The sequence below is a fragment of the Accipiter gentilis genome, chromosome W (genome assembly GCF_929443795.1).
Source record: "Accipiter gentilis chromosome W, bAccGen1.1, whole genome shotgun sequence".
Taxonomy (NCBI): Eukaryota; Metazoa; Chordata; class Aves; order Accipitriformes; family Accipitridae; genus Astur; species Astur gentilis.
In genome coordinates, this window is record NC_064918.1 from 31611478 (window position 1) to 31634205 (window position 22728).

Below are 22728 nucleotides of genomic sequence, written 5' to 3' on the forward strand. Positions count from 1 at the left end.
GCACAATTAGTTCCATTCAGGTCGTGTGTTCCGAACCCAGGTGAAGTACAAAGTGGAGATGGTGGATTCGGCTCCACAGGGAAACCGCAGGTATACTTTGCCATGGACACAAGAAGAGGTAAACCAGAAAAGGTAGTGCAATTGGAAGGGCCCGATGGAGTTGTTGTCAAGAAACCGATGACAATCAATACAGGTGCTGATGTTATGATTATTTCACAATGCATTTGGCCTCCATCATGGCCATCGATCAATCCAAACTTTGGTATTGCAGGGATAGGGGGCACACAAGCCACCTTAGTAAGTCAGCTACCCATTACCCATTTGTGTTCCCCGATGGTGAACACATTACGACGTGTCCGTATGTCATGACTACCCCAACTGAATTGTTTGGCCTCGTAGGCCATGATTTATTGAGCCAAATGAAGGCAATGTTAGTGACGCATCCTTTTTAGGAGCGGTCACTGAGGGGTAGCCGATTCTGAAAAGTAACTGGAAAACAGATGAACCTGTTTGGATTGATCAGTAGCTGCTAAATTCTGAAAGGCTACTAAAAATACAAGGGTTAGTTGAGGACCAGTTGAGAGCGGGACAAGTTGTTCCTTCTACTAGTCCATGGAATACATCAATATTTACCATTCCCAAGAAAAGTGGGAAGCGGAGACTGTTACATGATCTCAGAGCTGTGAATGTGGTGATGCACAGTATGGGAGCCCTGCAGCCAGGTTTGCCATCTCCAGTTATGCTTCCAGAAGAATGGGATGTGTTAATTATAAATCTAAAAGATTGCACCCAGATGGCGCTGAACGGTTCGCCTTTTCGGTACCATCGATTAACAAGGCAGAACCCTATAAGAGATACCATTGGGTCGTGTTACCGCAATGAATGCGCAATTCCCCCACGATGCGTCAGGTGTATGTGGCCTGGGCATCAGAGCCTGTAAGAAAGCAGTTACCTCAGTAACTTGCCACAGGATGAGATTTTAACTCAATTGCAGGACATCTTAAGCCATCGCGGAGTAATAATCACTCCTGAAAAGGTGCAAAAGGCAGCACCTTGGAAGTATTTGGGGTGGCACATAAATGCTAGCAATGTTAAACCTCAGAAGGTTCAAATAACATGAGAAATTTCAATGTTACATGATGTCCAGAAGCTTGTGGGAGATATCCAGTGGGTGCGGAATCTTTGCGGTATCACTAATGGCAATATGACCCCTCTGGTAGAACTCTTGGGTATGAGAACACTGTGCAGATGAGAAACGGGAAATGACAGAGTTGACCAATTGGTTGCAGCGCCACGGGAGCCTCCTCCAGGGAATCGTTTTCAACAAAGCACGGCAATCATATGCGTTCTTGCACCAACCTGCTAGGATGTTAACAAAGCAATTTGACTTACCACTCACTGATGCCCAAGGTATCGTTAAAGCATGCCCTGATTGTCAAAAGGAAGGGCTCGGCTTGGGCTGTGGGGTTAACCGATGAGGTCTTTTGCCATTGCAGTTGTGGCAAATGGATGTCACCCATGTCACGTGGTTTGGTGCAAAGCGTTCTGTGCACGTGTGTATTGATACCTATCCTGCTGCCATGTGGGCCACGGCATGAACTGGAGAAAAGGCCTTACATATTGAATGACATCTTCACGCTTCTTTTGCAGTACTGGGTGTGCCTAAAGAAATTAAGACGGACAACGGCCCAGCCTATGGTTCTACACGATTTGCTCGATTTTGTAATTTGTGGGGAATTCATCATGGTACCGGTATTCCACATCTTCCCACAGGACAGGCTATTATCGAATGGGCCAACCAAACCCTAAAAGAACATGCTGCAAAAACAAAAAGGGGGAACCCAGGGCTTACTCCCAGAGGAACGATTGGCCAAAGACTTATTTGTGCTAAATTATCTTAGATTGACAGGTGATCACAAAGACCCACCAATGGTAGTGCATCATGTTCTTTTACAGGCAGAAAGGACGCAACAAAGTACAGGAGTCATGGTAATGTATAAGGACCCAGAATCCGGGAAATGGTGCGGATCAGCAGAAGTAAAACTTACTGGGAGATTCCAGCTAAGTGGATCAAGCCATGGCTTCGCACTGATGCTGGACCCGGAATTGTCCCAATGGCGACTGGCACGGCACCGGCGGGTGCTGAAGCCACTGATCCGACAGATTCTAACTAATAGAGTATTACTAGCGGACACTGAGTCCTTCAGAGAGGTTTTTAGAACAGCGTGCCTTATTGTATATAGAACTTGCTTTAGGTAAAAAGTGTGTTAAGCATAATTTGATTAAACATAGTGTGATTACGGGAAGACAGTGTGGGGTAAATGTAAAAGTTAGTTAAAGCCAAAATTAGGGGTAGGATCTATTTCCGTTAATAACCTGGGAACAAGGTTGATTGTGTTTCCACAGATACAGGCCCACGACGGACTCCTGTTCGATTTGCACGACCATCATCATCTGGAGCATCATAGATGATGTGACAATATGAATACCACCTCAGCCAAAAACTAATGTATAGGTCACCTTGGCTAACATAACAGGTCAAGATTCTCTGCGCATCGCAACTCTATCGTAAAGCCCACGAACCAATAGACAAGATGGCTATGACTCGTGCAGCGCGCCTGGCCAGCGAGCGCATGCGTCATAGATTGCAACCGAGGCGGACTTTTGGCACCCGCTGGCCACGTGTGCTAAAACCCGTTCCTCTGCAAATGTATAAATACCGGGATTTTCTGAAGAGCATCGGGCTGGTGTACGGTGAGGCCGTCGTTGCCTCTGTGGGGACGCCCACGGAAAGCTGGCACCTACCGATTGCTGGGCTGAGTTCGTGGAGCAAGATGGCACAAGAATGTATGGATGGTTCATTTTCCTCATAGTCCTCATGGTCTGGGTCATTAGGGGTAACAGGTTGGCTCAAAGAATTATGGGCATTATTGTAGTTACTGTGATTGTAGCTATTGTAATAGTTTTACCTTGTTCAGCTTATTAAGGAAAATGGCATCCCAAGTTATTAAGTAAGCCTGGATTGCTCAAAAACAAAAAGAGGGAGAAAGATTTAAACGGAGACCTACAGTGAATTCGACCTTGTTGTGGTATTACAAATACAGACTTACAGCCGCTGCTGGATTTATTGAGGGGCAGCGATAGCTTAACTTCTGCAAGACAACTAAGTGCACCGGGACGGCAAGCCTTGACAGCAATTGGACAAAAAATCACATCCTCCATGTCTGGCAGATACGTTCCTGATTTACCCATAAATTTGAAACCTTATGCTGAGATTGATATGGAACACACTGACTGTAGTAAGCAGCATGACAGTGACACCGGTGATTGATCCACATCGGTTAACGCCATGGGACAGTAAGAATGTTTGGGTGTCACTAGCTAAAGCTATTAATCAAACCTCTTTTTGTGTGCTTATGTATTTTATTAGGTATAATGTTGTTTTTACTGTGTTTAATTAATTGTGTTCACAGATCTTTGCAAAGGGCAATACAGCAGGTGTTAAAATTTTACCTCAATCTATTCACAAACAGATAAATTGGCTGAAGAAACATACACAAAGATCCAGCAAGAAACTAGTTGGTTTGATGGGGTGTTAGAGTCAATATTTGGTGGGATAACACCACGGCTAATGTCATTGATTAAGGAAGCCTTACGATGGTTGGGTATATTGATATTAATCTGTGTAATAGTTAAAATTGCGTATGGGTACATGATGAGAGGAGTCTCAAAGCTGACACACCAAGCTCTACTCGCACAAAAAGAAAAAGGGGGAATTGTTGGGAAGTGGCTTGCTGAAAAAGGACATGGGCCTGTGGAAAAGTTGTGCGAGCAGAGTTCTGTGTGAAAGAATGTCAGTTTGAGCAACAAGACTAGGCCTTGGCTGAAAATAGCTGGCTTTACTGATATTGGGAGAAAAACAACAGCTGGTCTCGCTGTTATCAGGAGAAAGACAGGGACGGTGTGACCTTGGCATAACTTCACAAGTAACTTTTGAAGAAGTTCTCATGAGAAAGTTACTGAACACGCGTAGCTGCCAACCACAAGTGGGTGTGTTTTAGTAATGAATAAACATTAGCAATGTACCAATCATATTAGGACTAGTAGGCATAATTATCGCAAACTGTATAAATATGAGCTATCCGTGCAAATAAAGTTGAATCACTTCTATCACTCATATTGGGTCGACTTATGTGCATTCCTCCGCCGCTCCAACATACAAGTACAGTTTCAGGGGTTTCATTGGGTTGTATTTCAAAATGGCATATATTCTGTTCAGTGTCAAGATAAATGTCTTGGGCCTTGATGGTATTACTTTCACAAATGAATCCCTGTTGTTCCCGTACAATGCATGCTTCAACATCAATAGTTTGCCATTTGTTTCCATTTAGTTGGACCCATACTCTATGTTCCAATGGATAGAGTATAGTTCCATCATGGTTTAATCCCAGCACAATGATTGGGTATATGGTGTATACCGAAGAATTGTGTATTGCGAGGATAAACGCAATAAGTTTATCACCTTCTGCATGGTAGGTAAAGTTGACTAATTGCCACCATGATTGAAACTCTTTTTCAAATTCTGAGGCATTGTCCCAAATCAGTTTTCGAATTTCAGTGGGTAAGATTCCTCCCTTTCCTTCTCTAATGATAGCTGCTGCTATAGACTGTATCCATAACTGCACTTGGATGCAGCTCAAGGCAAGGGAAGTACCACCTTGGGTTGCTCTGATGGCTTTTGCAATTAACTGATGATCATTTTCTTCTTCAATTAATTTCCAATGGGGTAAAATGTCTGATAGGAGCCATTGACTTGCTCTAAGGCCAATAGGGATGATTTTAATAGATATTCCAATTTCTTTAGGTCATCTGTAGAAGCAGTGTATTGGTTTTGTGTGGCAAGGTTTTGGGGGGGGGTTACAGGGGTGGCCTCTGTAAGAAGCTGCTGGAAGCTTCCCCTGTGTTTGAGAGAGCCCATACCAGCTGGCTCTAAGACCGACCCGCAGCCAGCCAAGGCCGAGCCAATCAGTGATAGTGGTAACGCCTCTGTGATAACATTTTTAAGAAGGAAAAAAAGTTGGGACACGGAGAAACAGCCACCAGAGCGAGGAGTGAGAACATGTAAGAGAAACAAGCCTGCGGACACCAAGGTCAGTGAAGAAGGAGGGGGAGGAGATGCTCCAGGCGCCGGAGCGAAGATTCCCCTGCAGCCCGTGGTGAAGACCATGGTGAGGCAGGCTGTCCCCCTGCAGCCCATGGAGGTCCATGGTGGAGCAGATATCCACCTGCAGCCTGTGGAGGACTCCACACCGGAGCAGGTGGGTTCCCGAAGGAGGCTGTGACCCCGTGGGAAACCCGCGCTGGAGCAGGCTCCTGGCAGGACCTGCGGATCTGTGGAGAGAGGAGCCCACGGAGCAGGTTTTCTGGCAGGACTTGTGACCCCGTGGGGGACCCACGCTGGAGCAGTGTGCTCCTGAAGGACTGCACACCGTGGAATGGACCCATGCTGGAGCAGTTCGTGAAGAACTGCAGCCCGTGGGAAGGGCCCACGTTGGAGAAGTTCGTGGAGGACTGTCTCCCGTGGGTGGGACCCCATGCTGGAGCAGGGGAAGAGTGTGATGAGCCCTCCCCCTGAGGAGGATTAGCGGCAGAAAATAACGTGTGATGACTGTAAACCCCATCCCCGTCCCCCTTGTGCCGCTGGGGGGGCTTGATGAAGAAATCAGGGAGTGAAGTTGTGCTCGGGAAGAAGGGAGGGGTGGAGGGAAGGTGTTCTGAGATTTCGTTTTATTTCTCATTACCTTGCTCTGGTTGATTTGTAATAAATTGAGTTAACTTTCCCAAATTGAGTCTGTTTTGCCCATGACGGTAATTAGTGAATGATCTCTCCTGTCCTTATCTCGACCCGCAAGGTTTTTGTTATATTTTTCTCTCCCCTGTCCAGCTGAGGAGGGGGGAGTGATAGAACAGCTTTGGTGGGCACCTGGCATCCAGCCAGGGTCAACCCATCTCAAGCAGTTATTTTGTTCATTATGATCTCAGCATCTATGCTATTTACTATTCCTAATCCTGTTCCCAATAACCCAGTGGCGTCTCATGGCATGTGTCAAGATGGTTTCAGAGATTGTCCATGTAACCATGCCAACCAGCCAGTCTGAGCACTTCCCAAAAATGTGGAACAGTTTGGTTTAATTTCTGAGATATTAATGTGTAGTGCTAGCTCTACCCCTCTTTAGAGACCAACTAGGGTTGAGGAGAACTTGTTGTTGAGCCATATTTTTGATTATGTAAGGGCCTGTGTTGAGGATGTAAGGAGTTAGTTCAATAGGAGGCTGAGTTGGTATAAATGGTTGTTCAACTTCAATTTCAAATTGGAATGTCATGCTAGAATTGGTCTCGAAATTGGCCCAGAAACACATTATGAGCGCTGAGCGAAATAGGGTAAAAGCATGCCAACATTTGCACCCGTAAGGACAGGCATGTATGTGATCAAAGTTGTGTTTGAGTTTATTTCCAGCATATCCTATGGTAATTCACAAGGCTGTTGCACATTCAGTGCTGTTTTCAATTCAGCATCCTATTGACATGGTATCTCCACTTTTCCCCATCAGAGACAAAATCCGTTTATCTCTGTCTTCATCTTTTCCAGCAGTCAATTTGTATTTTCTCCCCTGGTAGGGCCTAAAACCTGGGTTTCCACATCCACGTGCAGTTCATTCGGGATTCCTGTGAATACAAAAGGGAAGAAAAATATGCTTGGTTGTATTCAACTGGCAGGGTTAGAAAGAAGGTGAGAACCACCGAGTGCTAATCCGGTGTACCTTTCCTGAGCAATCTTTGGCTTCCCACGCATAGAGATTTTTGGGTGTGGTTAGTACCATTGGTATTGTTCCAATCTGAGGCATCTTTACTAGTACAGGTTGTCTGGTGTAAAATCCCATAGGATAGTCTCCTGGCTTGGTGTGGACTTTTGGAGCGATGGTGTTAGCAGATACACAAAAGGCTTTCATTTTGGGGCAGCCATCTTCCCTCCATCTATTATTTAGTTGGTAGATGGTGTTGTACAATCTTAAATGCCACCCAGATTCATGGGTCTTTGTGAAATGCTTAACCAACCCATTAGTATGTTCAACCACACCAGCCTGAGGATAGTAGGGAGTATGGAATACCATGGCAGGGGGGTGGAACTAGATGATCTTTAAGGTCCCTTCCAACCCAAACCATTCTATGATGCTATGATTCTATGATTTGACAAGCATTCTTGTGTTAAAAAATTTTGCAGGGTGTTCACAACTGGGGGCAACTTACTGTTGGGGAAATTTTATTGCACACCTCAAGGCAAATTAAACACATGTTTGTGCTTAAATATAAAAAGAAAAATTTAATGAACAATGCACTGGGCAGAGTCCTACAGTAAGAAGTGGTTCTACAAGGAGTCTGCAAAGATGTGTCATGAGCCGATTCCTTATATACACTTGCACCAGCACCAGCACCAATCCTGTGAGTGGTTGCATGAGGCACCTCAGCCTAGCCTTGGGCCCATCCCCCAGACCAGCTCTGAGGCCCAAAGGTGGCCCCTGAGCACTCGAATTCCAGGATGGCTACAACACAATGCTGAGGCTGTTTCTTATCCATCACCCAAGGAAACTTCACTCTCTTGCAGGGAGTCATTCTGTCTCTGGCATGCCTGCTTCCAGCCAGTTTTACCCCTTCTGCAGTTGGGCCTTCTTGCCCTCCATGCCAGATCATTCCTTGGTCACAAATTACCACTGCTGAGCAGTTAGTTACAATTTGAATTTCCCATTTATTGCATACAAATTAGTTATTTGGATAAAGTGACTACTATACAAGGGCTTTACAAGCCTTTAATGCTAACTTCAGAACAATTTTCCATGTTTATAGCTAACAGTGATTTCTAACACGCCACTGAGGATCACTTCATAATCACAACGAAAAGAAAAGGAACCATGGAAATAAAAGCCCTGCCAGAAAAAAAGTAAACTATATCAGACAGATGGTTAATATTAACTGAAAGAACATCCGTATTTGTGATTTTGTTTTTCCTTTACAGCAATATCAACAAACAACTTTAAAAACCTCTTAATATCCCTTCAATTAACCATTCAATGCTTATTCTCCTTCTGTATTCCATAGGTGACTTATCAGCACCATCAACTTTGTCTGTCACGCCAACAGTACAAGTGGGGCTAAGTGGATACCTCACATTATTCCAATGACTTCTACTTTTCACACTCTAAGAAATGTTTTTGTCCACTAAGAACACAGGTGACCTGTGTTCTCTGTCTTTGATAATTTTTCAGATGTGTAGCATTTTTAGGCATTAACCTCATGTCAGAGGACATGGATTATCTGTTCCTCTGTAGTTTAGATACAGGTGCACAAGAAAAGGAGTGAAGTGTGTTAGAGGAAAATATATCATGCCAGATCCAACAGCCCAAGAGAGGCAAGGCTGCCACAGCTCCACATCCCCAGATCCAACCAGTAATGAGGCTGAAGATGTATTCCCATCAGGCACACACAAACAGAGCACACACATACACTATATATACACATACATACATGGCCAGCCACAGAGATCACAGACTCAGAGCACTCAGAGGAACACAGACAGAAACAACAGCCTCATCCTGCTCCCCTCTCTGGCTGGACAGGATGGAAGTCCACTAGTGAGAATATATGTACACATATGTACAAGGTGGATCCCTCCAGCAGCTGGGCTCAGACAATTAGTCTGCCCAGTAGCTGGCTTCTGGACATAAGAGCCCCCGAGACCACAGACTGGCTCCAGTTGCTGGTACAGACTGTCACATGCACGCACACACAGAGCAAGCCAGGACTTTCCACTTTCCAGCAGGTAACCCCCTTGTGGTGGGTTGACCCCAGCCAGCAGCTAATCCACCACCCAGTCACTCGATCACTCCACCCACAGTGGGATGGGGGAGAGAACTGGAAGGGTAAAAGTGAGAAAACCTCATGGGTCAAGATAAAGACGGTTTATTAAGTGAAGCAAAACCGTGCGTGCAAGCAAAGCAAAATAAGGAAGTCATTCACTACTTCCCATCAGCAGGCAGATGTTTAGCTGCTTCCTGGAAAGCAGGGCTTTATCACGCGTAATGGTTATTTGGGAAGACAAATGCCAAAAACCCAAATGTCCCCCCTTCCTCCTCCTTTCCTTGAGCTTTTATTACTGAGCATGACCTCATATGGTATGGAATACCCCTTTGATCAGTTGGGGTCAGCTGTCCCGGTTGCATCCCCTCCCAACTTCTTGCTCACCCCCAGCCTGCTCAATCAGGAAGCAGAGTAAGAAACAGAAAAGGCCTTGATGCTGTGCAAACACTGTTCAGCAATAACTAAAACATTGGTGTGTTGTCTAAACTGTATTAGTCACAAATCCACAGCACAGCACCATATGTTTTGCTATGAAGAAAATTAACTCCATCCCAGCCAGAACCAGTACACCCCTCTATTGGGAGCCGTGCAGAAGACATTATATTCAAGGAGTTAGTGATCTTGAACAGGCCATGTCTGCTCTATTTGGCCTCATACATAAGGCTTGAGAAGCCTGTATGTTGTTATTATAATCTGTAACTTATTATATCTGATATATTATTAAACTGAATGTGGATCAAGGGGTGGAATGTAGTAATCCTGACTAGAAGACCATTGTACATCGAGGAGTTAGTGATTCACAATGCAGTTAACCTGAGTAGGCACAGGCCTGTGCTGTGCCACATGTACAGTGTGGCCTTCAGGCTGTGTAGCATTGCACAAATGCCCCTGCCACAGGATAAACTCAGACAGCTCCCACCCAGTACTGGCAATTATACCACCTGTCTGGCCTTGCCTTTATATAACAGTGCAGCAAGAAATTCTCATGTGAACATCCTTTATGAATAGAATTGGTTTAGAATCATAGAATCATAGAATTGTTTAGGTTGGAAAAGACCTTTAAGATCATCAAGTCCAACCATCAACCCAACACTATCATGCCCACTAAACCATGTCCTGAAGTGCCTCATCTACACATTTTTTGAAGACCTCCAGGGATGGTGACACTACCACTTCTCTGGGCAGCCTGTTCCAATGCCTGACAATCCTTTCAGTAAATAAATTTTTCCTAATATCCAAACTAAACCTCCCCTGGTGCAACTTGAGGCCATTTCCTCTCGTCCTATCACTTGTTACTTGATAGAAGAGACCAGTACCCACCTCACTATAACCTCCTTTCAGGTAGTTGTAGAGAGCTATAAGGTCTCCCCTCAGCCTCCTTTTCTCCAGACTAAACAACCCCAGTTCCCTCAGCCACTCCTCATAAGGCTTGTGCTCCAGGCCCCTCATCAGCTTGGTTGCCCTTCCCTGGACACGCTCCAGCACCTCAATGTCTTTCCTGTAGTGAGGGGCCCAAAACTGAACACAGTACTCGAGGTACAGTCTCACCAGTGCCAAGTACAGGGGAACAATCCCTTCCCTGCTCCTGCTGGCCCCACTATTTCTGATACAGGCCAGGATGCTACTGGCCTTGGCCACCCGGGCACAGTGCTGGCTCATATTCAGCTGGCTGTCAACCTGCACCCCCAGGTCCTTTTCCACTAGGCAGCTTTCCAGCCTTTTCCACTCTTCCCCAAGCCTGTAGCGCTGCATGGGGTTGTTGTGACCCAAGTGTAGGACCCGGCACTTGGCCTTGTTGAACCTCATACAAGTGGCCTCGGCCCATTGATCCAGCCTGTCCAGATCCCTCTGTAGAGCCTTCCTACCCTCGAGCAGATCAACCCTCCCTCCCAACCTGGTGTCTGCAAACTTGCTGAGGGTGCACTCGATCCCCTCATCCAGACCATTGATAAAGATATTAAAGAGAACTGGCCCCAATACTGAGCCCTGGGGAACACCACTTGTAAGTAAGTAACTTGTAAGCGGTTTTCTTATAAGAAAATCATAATAATACTGTGAATGACCAAAAAGGAGGTGCTTCTCTCCATGGACAGAATCTGCATAGCGTGCCATGGAAAAATCCATCTGGACTCTGTCCAATGCCACACTAACACAGTGTTCCCAACATCTGAAGGGATGCCAGATTTACTTGCTATCTATATTCCTCTTATTCTGCCTACTGAATACAGCTCTTTTATTAAGCCATTTGTTGTTGTGCCTTTCTTACTGAGATCCAGAAAGAACCCTGCACTTTCTTTCTCTCTCACCTCATTCCCCCACATCCCTCCAGTGCAGAATACCTCCCCTGTGCTATCAACCCTAGAGATACTGATATGAGCAGCCATAAAGGTGGCCTGGCTAGAAGGGGAAAATTACTGAAAAGAAAATGTCTGCTGAAAAATACTGACAGAGAAAATGCCTGCCAGCCTGCTTGCTGTCAGCCTGGGAACTAGGCCTTGGAACCAGAACCATGCTTGAAAAGTGCAGCTGGCCTCTTTGAAGTACAGCTGGGTACCCAGAAACAGAGACATCCTGAGATACCACCGATAAGTGCAAAAACAAGGGACTGTAACAGCAATTTATCGTCTGAAAAGGTGGAAATGGTCTGGAAAAATAAAAACTGGTCTGAAAGAGGAGAAAACATCATCATCTATTGGCTGTTCCAGGTGAAAAATAGAAATTAACACCATCTATTGGCTGCTCCAAATGGTGGTGTCCTACATTCACTTATGTCTTTATGATATAAAAAGGACTTATTTTTTATCCAAAAAGGAGCATCTCTCTCTGAGAACTTCATGTGCTGCACATACCTTTCCTTGCCTAAACAGGTTGAATTTCACACAAACTTTCTACAAGATCTTGGACTCTCACCGGGGATTCCTGGCTGACTCCAAACTCTGTGACACAGATCATCTTTGAAGTGAGACTCTGTTTTCTTATTGGTCCCCCTCTTAACGTCGGAAGGACAATCTATTATTGAAACCATAGGAACAAGAATGGAAGGTCCCTGCATTGAATCCATTGAAGCAAGGAAGTGAAACAACGAGGTTCTGTCAATGCTATTGCCTTACTTCTGATTTATATCATAAGTGCCCAGTTCTGGTGTAGTGTCAAGAAAAAAGTGTGTCCTTAGCTAACTTAGCTTGATTTTAATATTAAAAATGACACCCACTTGTGCATAATGAGTATGTAAATGTAAGACCACCTTAATATAATGAGCTGGGTAATTATTTAGACATGCATAGAAGTGCTTTTGTTATCTAAATTGTTTGTAACCAATCATGTATTTTGTTACCACTTTTTCCTTGATCCTGATGTGTATATAAGACTCTGTGTTTCTGGTGTGTGCTAGCTTTGTGGAGTTACCACCTAGCACCCATCTCTGCACAGACATGAAATAAACAAATATCTCTTCTCTGTGTGTTATCAGCTCTTTGCACACTGGGTGAAGAACCCTGTTTTGGGACAACACTCTGGGCCCCCTTTCGGGGTCAGTTTGGTTTGTCCTCCCACCTCTGGGATGGTCGGCTCCCCCTCTGGGATCATTTTGTCCTCCCCTCTGGGATGGTGTCCTGGTTTCGACTGGGACAGTTATTTTCTTTCTAGTAGCTGGTACAGTGTTATGTTTTGGATTTGGTATGAGAAGAAAGTTGATAACACACTGATGTTTTCAGTTGTTGCTAAGTAGTGTTTATACCAAGTCAAGGATTTTTCAGCTTCTGATGCCCAGCCAGCAAGAAGGCTGGAGGGGCACAGGAAGTTGGGAGGGGACACAGCCAGGACAGCTGACCCAAACTGGCCAAAGGAATATTCCATACCATGTGATGTCACATCTAGTATATACACTGGGGGGAGTTGGCTAGGAAGGGGGTAGATCACTGCTTGGGAACTAACTGGGCATTGGTCGGTGAGTGGTGAGCACTGTGCATCACTTGTATATTCCAATTCTTTTATTATTATTATCATCATTTTGTCATTATTATTATCTTCCTTTCTGTCCTATTAATCTGTTCTTATCTCAACCCACAGGTTTTAATTTTTTTTCCCCCTGATTGTCTCCTCCATCCCACTGGGTGGGGGGGAAGTGAGCAAGAAGCTGTGTGGTGCTTAGTTGCTGGCTGGGGTTAAACGACAACAGATGGTTTCGCCCCTTCTGAAATCTGTCTAATTCACTTGATGCCAGTATTATATATCCATATAAGTAATCCATTATATCTGCTGTTATATTGTTGATAAGTTTGCTTCACTAATGATAAGTTTGTAGTAACCTGTAATAGTATATACCTACTTGGTTGTTGCTGTTATATTGATTGTTGCTGTTATTGACTGCTGCCATACTATTGATTGATATTATATTATTGATTGCTGATAGTAATTTGTAATAGCCTGACATATCTATATGTGCTTTATTAATCAGTGTTATCAATTAATATGTATAATATGATTGAAATAACCAAGGAGCTGCTGAAGTATTGTGTACAGCCCCCATCAGTTAATACTTAAAATAGGGAAACAATAACTAGACATGATTTAGGGTTTAGGAACTAACTACTAGACAATGGGGCTTTGTAAATAAGTAGAATGCTTATGTCAGAAAAGGTAATGGACTGTGGTCTGGTCAACTGTTAAAGAATTTTCAAATGTGGGTTTCTCTAGGTTTGCTTTATTAACAACTCAGAGTTGGGCCACCACCGCAGTGAATGGCACGCTTCCAAAAGTTTCCAAATCTTATATACCCTTTTGCCACCCATTGTCCCAATCCAAAGTCTCTGTAATTTCCCAGCCAAAGTCTCTGTAATTTTCCAGCCAATTCTCTGTTCTCATATCGTTATCATTCATCATCTTATCTCATCCATTCTCCATTCTCATGTCTCGGTTCTTCTGAGATTGGTGGTCACAGGCAGAAAGTCTCCGGTCACCATCATCACTTATCTTCTTACACTTCAAAGGTACCTATGAATTTCTAAAGAAACTACTCAGGTTATTTTATTAATTTATCTTGATCTAAAGTTAATCACTTACTCCCATGTCTTAGGTCTAAGATGTATCATCCTTCCTCTGTTGATTCAGCTTGACTGGATTCTAAGCCAGCCATGAAGAGGGAGTCTCATAGAACAATTATGCAGCTCATAGATATTGTTTTATATGCACCTGCATTCTATTAATCATATCTAAACCAATATCTAATCATTAGTTTTATGTCTAATATGAATAGTCTTAAAACAATAAGGCTTAAGGCCTAGTTCCTTTTACATCAACAAACCTTGAAGAACCACCTGGAACTGCCAAGATCAGGGAAGAAGTAGGTAAAAGGCAATTCCTACAGGGGGAGATTGTGACCACTGACTCATTGACCACCTACTCAAATGATACCACCTACTCAAAAGAAGACAATGGAGGAAGAAGACAGAGTCTGCGCACTAATTTACATGAGGGGCAAAGAAGAAAGAACCAATCATTAAGCAAAATAACAATGAATATGTATTAGTTAAGTGTATAAACGTGAGGATTTTTGAGACAAGGGTGTGCTGTCTTGAGACAGGCACCCATTCATGCACATCAATGAAATCAATTTGAAAATACCTCGACTCTGTGTGCTATTGGCTTGCACACTGGGTAAACAAACTCCGTTTGTGGGACAACAATAGGTATACTTGCTAGTGGTGATTTGTGTGGTATTTGTGGTAATCTGTAGAAAAAGTAGAGAAATTTAGAGGATAAAAGCCTCTGTGTCCTTGTGTATTACAATCCTACAAACTCATGGTTGCAATCTCTACACACCCAAAGGCTGGGAAACCCTTTAGGTCATGACAGAGGCATTCTCACACCCAGAGCTGGCCCTTAGAGACCCACTCACCACCTTGCTCCTAGGCCACTTCACATATTCACCAGCTAGTCGGGCTTGATCTTTGCTAGTGATCACCCACTCACTCGCACACCCACACTCCAGTTGCTGGCACCACAGAGACATGGGCCCTCTGACTCATGGTCTGACTCCAGTTGCTGGCACTTACACCACCATACACATGCATGCAAACAGAATAAAGACCCCTCACCCAGAAAAGAGTTAGAAAGAAATTTAGTAAGAAGATAGGACAGACTGGGCTAATCAGGCACAGGGCATTGCCAGACAAGGTACTGACCAGCCCACTACTTACCGGCCCTTTTTATCCCCTTACCCCTCTATTTTCCCACTCTTGTTCCTCCCCAAATCACCTAATCCCCACTTTTGGTTCCTCCCTTAAACATTTCATAATAAGTCAATAGGATCCCAAATTGCTTTTCCCCTGCTTCCCATAATGTGTCCCACCCCTAGGTAGCAACCCCCCTGGACAATAGGACTGATTTTTCTCCTGGAACAGCCATGGGAAGGGCCTGGTGAAGGTATTTGTTCCTTGACTTGGTTGTTCTTGATTTGGGTTCCCGACCGCTATTGTGTGCCCCTGTTCTCCTCTGGGCTTGTGGAGAGGGATGTGCCTAATGGGGTATTATTTGGCATCCCCGTCCTGCCATTGTGTTTCTGAGCTCCTTTGTGGGTGTGCAGAGGAGCTTTTATCACGTAATCTAACAACATGGTCCAGACAGTAACTAAAACAGCCATTTTGGTATTAAGATAAACTCTTGAACAGTCTTGTCAGAGAACCTAGCTTGGGAGATGTCATGGTTTAACCCCAGCTGGCAACTAAGCACCACACAGCCGCTTGCTCACTCCCCCACGGTGGGATGGGGGAAAGAATCAGAAGGGTAAAAGTGAGAAAACTTGTGGGTTGATATAAAGACAGTTTAATAATGAAAAAGAAGAAATAATAATAATAACAACAACAATAATAATAATAATATGTAAGGAAAAGAGGGAAAAAAATAACAGAGAGAAAAATTAAACCCAAGAAAGAAATGTGATGCAAATGAAAACAATTGTTCACCAACCAACCGATGCCCAATCAGTCCCCGAGCAGCAGCCCCCCTCTGTCAACCTCCCCACTAGTTTTATTGCTGAGTGTAATGTCATATGGTATGGAATATCCCTTTGGTCAGTTGGGATCAGCTGTCTCAGCTGTGTCCCCTCCCAACTTTTTGTGCACCTCTAACCTACTTGCTGGTGGGGCAGTCTGAGAAGCAGAAAAGGCCTTGATGCTGTGTAAGCACTGCTCAGCAATAACTAAAACATCCCTGTATTATCAGCACTGATTTCAGCACAAATCCAAAACATGGCCCTATACAAGCTACTGATATCGATAAAGATTAACTTAGTTCATTTTACTGTAACAATACTTTGGCATTGTAAACCAGGATATTGCTGTCTAAGAACAAAACCCCAAACTGAATGATAGTCTGCTTTGTTAAAGGTCCGTGAAGGACTGCTTAGTGTTGTCAAATTTAAGTGAAACTAGAGGAAAGGTAATTACGGCAGGAGGAGATCATGACCGCTGACTCAAGCACCACCCCCTCAAGAAACCCACCAACCCAAAAGGTTAAGGAAGTAAAGGTCTCAAAAAAGTCATAGCAGGCATGCGTAGTTATTTACATGATAGGTGAAGAATTTTAACGACCCATTTAATAGAATAACAATTAATATGTATTAGCTGACTAAATTTTGTGTATAAATAACTCAGTTTGTACCGACAGTGTGCTGGTTTGTGCCATGCACCTGTATCTGCGCATTTACGTAATAAAATAAAATACCTTGACTCTGTGTGCAAATTGGGCGATGCACACTGGATAATGGACCTAAGTTTTCAGGACAACACTACTATGAAGAAATTTAACTCTATCCCAGCCAAACCCAGTGCAGGAGATAATAGCAAACAGCCTCTTTTTCTACTCCGACCAAAAAGTGGAGAGAACAAACAGAACAGAGGATTCAACTATGGACCTGGGCCTAACTACCTCCTGTAATTATGGTATAAGAATAGCAATGTGGTTATCTCCTACAAGCCAGAGCCTGATCAAGGATACTACCCTATACACCTACTCGGAGTCAGAGGCCAAGGCAGAGCTGCATCTGACTTATTTACTCAACAAGAACTCTACCACAGCAATGTTTGTATCTGCAGTCCCTGGGGCCTGCTTCTGGAAAAGAACCACAGCCTCTAGGCCAATTTAGTAAGGACTGGCATTTATCCAGCCTGCTCAGAGCAGGCAGCCTATTGAACAGCATGGCTGTGTCCACAGTTGTGATGGGTTGACCCTGGCTGGATGCCAGGTGCCCACCAAAGCTGTTCTATCACTCCCCCCTCCTCAGCTGGACAGGGGAGAGAAAAATATAACAAAAACCTTGCGGGTCGACATAAGGACAGGAGAGATCATTCACTAATTACCGTCACGGGCAAAACAGACTCAATTTGGGGAAAATTAGCTCAATTGATTACAAATCAGCCAGAGTAGGGTAATGAGAAATAAAACCAAATCTCAGAACACCTTCCCTCCACCCCTCCCTTCTTCCCGGGCACAACTTCACTCCCAGATTTCTTCACCAAGCCCCCCCAGCGGCACAAGGGGGACGGGGATGGGGTTTACGGTCATCACATGTTATTTTCTGCCGCTTTCATCCTCCTCAGGGGGAGGGCTCATCACACTCTTCCCCTGATCCAGCGTGGGGTCCCACCCACGGGAGACAGTCCTCCATGAACTTCTCCAACGTGGGCCATTCCCACGGGCTGCAGTTCTTCACAAACTGCTCCAGCATGGGTCCTTTCCATGGCGTGCAGTCCTTCAGGGCCACACTGCTCCAGCGTGGGTCCCCCATGGGGTCACAAGTCCTGCCAGAAAACCTGCTCCATGGGCTCCTCTCTCCACAGATCCGCAGGTCCTGCCAGGAGCCTGCTCCAGCGCGGGTTTCCCACGGGGTCACAGCCTCCTTTGGGCATCTTCCTGCTCTCGCATGGGGTTCTCCAAGGGCTGCAGGTGGATATCTGCTCCACCATGGACCTCCATGGGCTGCAGGGAGACAGCCTGCCTCACCATGGTCTTCATCACAGGCTGCAGGGGAATCTCTGCTCTGGCACCTGGAGCACCTCCTCCCCCTCCTTCTTCACTGACCTTGGTGTCTACATAGTTGTTTCTCTCACATATTCTCATTCCTCTCTCCGTATGCAGTTTCTGTTCGCAGGGGTGTTTTTCCCCTTCTTAAATATGTTATCCCAGAAGCGCTACCACTGTCACTGATTGGCTCAGCCTTGGCAGTAGCGGGTCTGTCTTGGAGCTGGCTCACATTGGCTCTATCGGACATGGAGGAAGCTTCTAGCAGGTTCTCATGGAAGCCACCTCTGTAGCCCCCCAACTACCAAAACCTTGCCACGCAAACCCAATACACCCTGGCACAACTTGAGGCCATTTCCTCTCGTCCTATCACTTGTTACTTGGGAGAAGAGACAGACACCCACCTCGCTACAACTTCTTTTCAGGTAGTTGTAGAGAGCTATAAGGTCTCCCCTTATCCTCCTTTTCTCCAGACTAAACAGCCCCAGTTCCCTCAGCTGCTCCTCATAAGGCTTGTTCTCTAGACCCTTCACCAGCTTCATTGCTCTTCTTTGGACACACTCAAGCACCTCAGTGCGTTTCTTGTATTGAGGGGCCCAAAACTGAACACAGTACTTGAGGTGCAGTCTCACCAGTGCCAAGTACAGGGGGATGATCACTTCCCTAGTTCTACTGGCCTCACTATTTCTGATACAAGTCAGGATGCTACTGGCCTTCTTGGCCACCCGGGCACAGTGCTGGCTCATATTCAGCTGGCTGTCAACCAGCACCCCCAGGTCTTTTTCTGCCAGGCAGCTTTCCAGCCACTCTTCCCCAAGCCTGTAGCACTGCATGGGGTTGTTGTGACCCAAGTGCAGGACCCGGCACTTACCCTTGTTGAATCTCATACAGTTGGCCTTGGCCCATTGATCCAGCCTGTCCAGATCCCTCTGTACAGCCTTCCTACCCTCAAGCAGATCAACACTCCCACCCAGCTTGGTGTCATCTGCAAACTTACTGAGGGGGTGTGCTCAATCCCCTCATCCAGATGACTGATAAAGATATTAAAGAGAACTGGCCCCAATATTGAGCCCTGGGGAACACCACTTGTGACTGGCCGCCAACTGGATTTAACTCCATTCACCACAGCTCTTTCGGTCCAGCCATCCAGCCAGTTTTTTACCCAGCAAAGAGTACACCCATCCAAGCCGTGAGCAGCCAGTTTCTCCAGGAGAATGCTGCAGGAAACAGTGTCAAAGGCTTTACTGACATCTGAGTAGACAACATCCACAGCCTTTCCATCATCCACCAAGCGGGTCACCTTGTCATAGAAGGAGATCAGGTTAGTCAAGCAGGACCTGCCTTTCATAAACCCATGTTGACTGGGCCTTATTACCTGGTTGTCCTGTACATGCCCATGTGATGGCGCTCAAGATGAGCTGCTCCATAACCTTCCCTGGCACCAAGGTCAGACTGACAGCCTTGTAGTTCCCCAGATCCTCCTTCTGGCCCTTCTTGTAGATGGGCATCACATTTGCTAACCTCCAGTCCACTGGGACCTCCCTGGTTAGCCAGGACTGCTGATAAATGATTGCAAATGGCTTGGTGAGCACTTTCGCCAGCTCCCTCAGTACCCTTGGGTAGATCCCATCCGGCCCCATAGACTTGTGTGTGTATAAGAGGTGTAGCAGGTCACTAACCATTTCCCCTTGGCTTCATTCTGCTCCTCGTCCTTGTCTTCCAGCTCAGGGGTCTGGGTACCCTGAGAACAACTGGTCTTACTATTAAAGACTGAGGCAAAGAAGGCATTAAGTACCTCAGCCTTTTTCTCAACCTTTGTCACTATGATTCCCCCCACATCCAATAAAGGATGGAGATGCTCCTTGGCCCTCCTTTTGTTGTTAATGTATTTATGGAAACATTTTTAATTGTCTTTTACCAAAGTAGCCAGATTAAGTTCTAGTTGGGCTTTGCCCCTTCTCATTTTCTCCCTGTATAACATCATGACATCCTTGTAGTCATCCTGAGTTGCCTGCCCCTTTTTCAAAGGTCATAAACTCTCTTTTTTTCCCCCTGAATTCCAGCCAAAGCTCTCTGTTCAGCCAGGCCAGTTTTCTTCCCTGCCAGCTCATCTTTCAGCACATGGGGACGGCCTGCCCCTGTGCTGCGATTGAGAGATGGGACACAGCTTGATGCAAGCAGAGGGTCCCTTTTATTGCATATAACGCTCGTTTATATAGAAAATTAGAAGACGTGTTTTTTAAACTGATTGGTTATTATGCTTCAAAGTTCTTATCAGGGTGCGCTAATTGGTAGCTACTTAACTTTAACAATTGGACTGTCAGCAACTAAGCTATTTTTGCAAAAGACTCTAAGTTCCAGCTCTTTATCGAGCCTGACTCACGGGTCAGTAATTCTCCACCTCCTCGGCGCCTCTCTATTCCCCTTATCAGGCCTCCCAAAGTTTATAGCCTACAAGTTCCAGCACATCTCTTTCTAACAACGGAGCAGTACCCGCCGTCCTGTCTGATTCCTTCAAACCTTGCCCCACACCCCTGTGCCTTTAAGATTCCCTTCTTGAAGAATGTTCCAGCCTTCCTGGGCTCCTTTGCCCTTCAGGACTGCTTCCCAAGGGACTCTGTCAACCAGGCCCCTAAACAGGCCAAAGTCTGCCTTCCAGAAGTCCAAGGTAGCAGTTCTGCTGACCCCCCTGTAAGAGATGGCTTGTAGCTCCCCAAAACAAAGATTGAGAGAAGTAGCATTAGGGAAGTATGAACAATGGCAAGAGACAAAACTTGGTAAAGATAAGGGGGTAGTGGGGCAGAGGCCCTCCAAGCCTTTCCAAAGAATGTTTCAAACACTCGTAAGCACCCTGAACTGAATAAGGCAGGCCTGGTGTTCAATGAACTGATAAGGCTGACACTTTACCCATGTGGGAGGAATAGCAAAGTATGTGGCTGAGGGAGGAAGCCCTGTGGAGACAGGACGGTTCTGCCCTGGTGTATCTTGTGAAGCTTGTTAACTCTCTGTTTTCGGGGCCATCCTGTCCGATGAATGACCTTCGCCTCAGTATCTGCAAAATGCATATTAAAGTTGACATCCCTGCATATGCTAATGAAGATTACAGAGATCATGCTAAACATATGTGACTACAGAACCCCTCTCTCATCCCAAATCATGTTACATGTCACCTGGAGGAAGGGAGGAGAACCTGAAACGAAGCTGCCACCGTAGCAGGAGGGTGGGTTGTACTGATATGGCGAACATAAAGGGGGAAGATAGGTGCCACTGAAAAGAGAAAAAGGAAAAGGAAAGTGTGTGGAATTCCACAGAAGAACACTCTTACAAACCAGAAACACCCCGTTGGCTGGACCGGTGATCTCTTTATCTCTCTCACTCTCTCTCCCCCTGTTTCTCTTTTCTCATAGAGTTAAGTAATGCAAGGCGCACCTTATTGCTTGCCATTTGTTATATACCTAAACAATTATGGGAAAACCTAGTTTAAGACATATATTAATCACTGTGGGAATCTAATAAATGTTTGTATATGAACCTTGAGAGTTGTCTCACCTTAGTCCACACCAGTGGGGATTTGCGAATCTGAGTCACTCGCCCTCCTCTTCTGAGTGGGTCGTGACACCCCCTCCTCACTTCCCTGAGAATCAAAAACTCTATCATTTCATGATTGCTATGCCCAAGACGGCCTCCAACCATCACATCACCCACAAGTCCTTCTCTGTTCGCAAACAACAGGTGCAGCGGGGCGCCTTCCCTAGTTGGCTCACTCACCAGCTGTGTCAGGAAGTCCTTCCACACACTCCAGGAACCTCCTAGACTGTTTCTTCTCTGCTGTATTGTATTTCCAGCAGTCATCTGGTAAGTTGAAGTCCTCCATGAGAACAAGGGCACACGATCGTGAGATGTCTCCCAGCTGCTTATAGAATATTTCATCTGTCTCTTCATCCTGGTTGGGTGGTCTATAACAGACTCCCACCATGATATCTGCCGTGTTGGCCTTTCCCCTGATTCTTACTCATAAACACTTGACCCTTTCATCACCATCATTAAGCTCTAGACAGTGAAAACACTCCCTAACATACAGGGCTACCCCACCACCTCTCCTTCCTTGCCTATCCCTTCTGAAGAGTTTATAGCCATCCATTGCAGCACTCCAGTTGCATGAGTCAACCTACCATGTTTCCATGATTGCAACTATATCATAGTTTTCCAGCTGCACAATGGCTTCCAGCTCCTCCTGTGTAGGGTTTAGGGATTAATCCGTGCGGGGCCCGGACGACGGAACACCAATGTGATGATTAAAGTCGCCAGTTTATTGAGCTTAGCTAATCATTTTTATACAATTCTCTAAGTTGTTGAGAGACTTTGATTGGCTACTACATGCAAGCACTTGGTGTCCACATGCACAAGCATAAGCGGTGATTGGTTACATCGGTACTGTCCACGCACACAAGCATAAGTGGTGATTGGTTACATCGATACTGTCCACGCGCACAAACATAAGACATAATTGGTTGTGTTAATTAGAGCATACAAGACTTGTCTTAGTCCAATTGGTCAAGATAAGCCCCTGAATTGAGGTTGTTTGTGCCAAGTTCCCTTTATCGTGGAATGTGCACCTGTGTTTTCCTAATTGGGATCTTTCTTCTTCTATCTTCTTATTTATTCTGTTCAAGGCCTTCTAAAGGCGCCTGGAACAATCTTGTGACCCTGAGCTATTTTCAGGTCCAATAACTAACTTCCATATAACTGAACCCTACACTCCTGTTTGATGCCTATGCTGTGTGCATTGGTCTAGAT

The 22728-nt window shown here is 45.3% G+C and overlaps 1 protein-coding gene across 3 annotated transcripts in view; it reads left to right on the forward strand.

Moving 5' to 3' along the window:
- LOC126035481 (endogenous retrovirus group K member 5 Gag polyprotein-like) overlaps positions 1 to 22728 on the forward strand; it is a 432730-nt gene that overhangs the window by 405916 nt on the left and 4086 nt on the right. Inside the window, exon 4 of one of the 3 annotated variants that reach the window (XM_049794123.1) lies at positions 1910 to 2373. The exons of 1 other annotated variant lie outside the window; for it this stretch is intronic. The gene's annotated coding sequence lies outside the window, so the exon portion shown is untranslated. Of the gene's footprint in view, positions 1 to 1909; positions 2374 to 22728 lie in introns of those variants that run through there. One more of the 3 variants, XM_049794122.1, reaches the window with a different exon arrangement.